The sequence below is a fragment of the Lipotes vexillifer genome, unplaced genomic scaffold (genome assembly GCF_000442215.2).
Source record: "Lipotes vexillifer unplaced genomic scaffold, Lipotes_vexillifer_v1.1 scaffold295, whole genome shotgun sequence".
Lineage (NCBI taxonomy): Eukaryota > Metazoa > Chordata > Mammalia > Artiodactyla > Lipotidae > Lipotes > Lipotes vexillifer.
Window position 1 is genome coordinate 308,496 of NW_006773247.1, and position 869 is coordinate 309,364.

Genomic DNA, 869 nt, shown 5'->3' on the forward strand with positions numbered 1-869 from the left:
AATAGTACCTTCTTCAATCCAAACTCCATGCACTAGGTGGCACCATCCCTGATGATAGTGATTCATTCGAATGTTTAGGTCATTCTCAGCAGTGTTGGTAGGACAAGAAGAGACTATATTAATTTTTGTAGACTTAAAGACATAGCTTCAGTAACATACATGCAGTGAATGAACTATTCTGTTTTGACATTTGCAAGACAAGCTTCTAGCATAAGCCCACAAGTAAAGTAATACTGAATAACAAGGAGAAAGCAAAAAAATACTTTAGATGATTTATATCACTATGATCACAAAACTAGCAGCACACCTTTCCATTCTTTTTCTCCTGTATTTTTGAAAATTGCAGAATGTAAAACTCTCACGAAGAAGTATTTCTAACCACTTAAAGTACCTAATAAATAGAACAGCCATGGAACTTCCCTTAAGAGACTTATGACTTTTGGGCTTCAAAAAAAAAAAAAAAAAAAAGAGACTTATGACTTTTGGTTTTCTCTGTCAGTGAGCTACATGAGTTATAAAGCTCATATAACAGAGATAAATTCAATTAACCCATTGTTACAAAAATAAAATTGTCTCTTCAGTGTCACAAAGGTGACCTCTGCAACTATCCATTCACTAAATAGCCAAGAAGGGAATTTTGTCACTTGTTTAATATTCATTTATTTTGGTCAAGGTTATTTTGTCTTCCAATTTATCATATTTATGAGCATAAAGTTTCTGGATTATTCTTCTGAGGCCGTTTCTGTAAGAAACAAAGAGGTACTTTTTCATGTCATCTGCTGGCTATTTATAAGCTTGTTGTCATACATTCAAAAAGATAAGAAGAGCTGCTGCATAGGGTCCTTTCCTCCAAAAGTGGCAATTTCTTT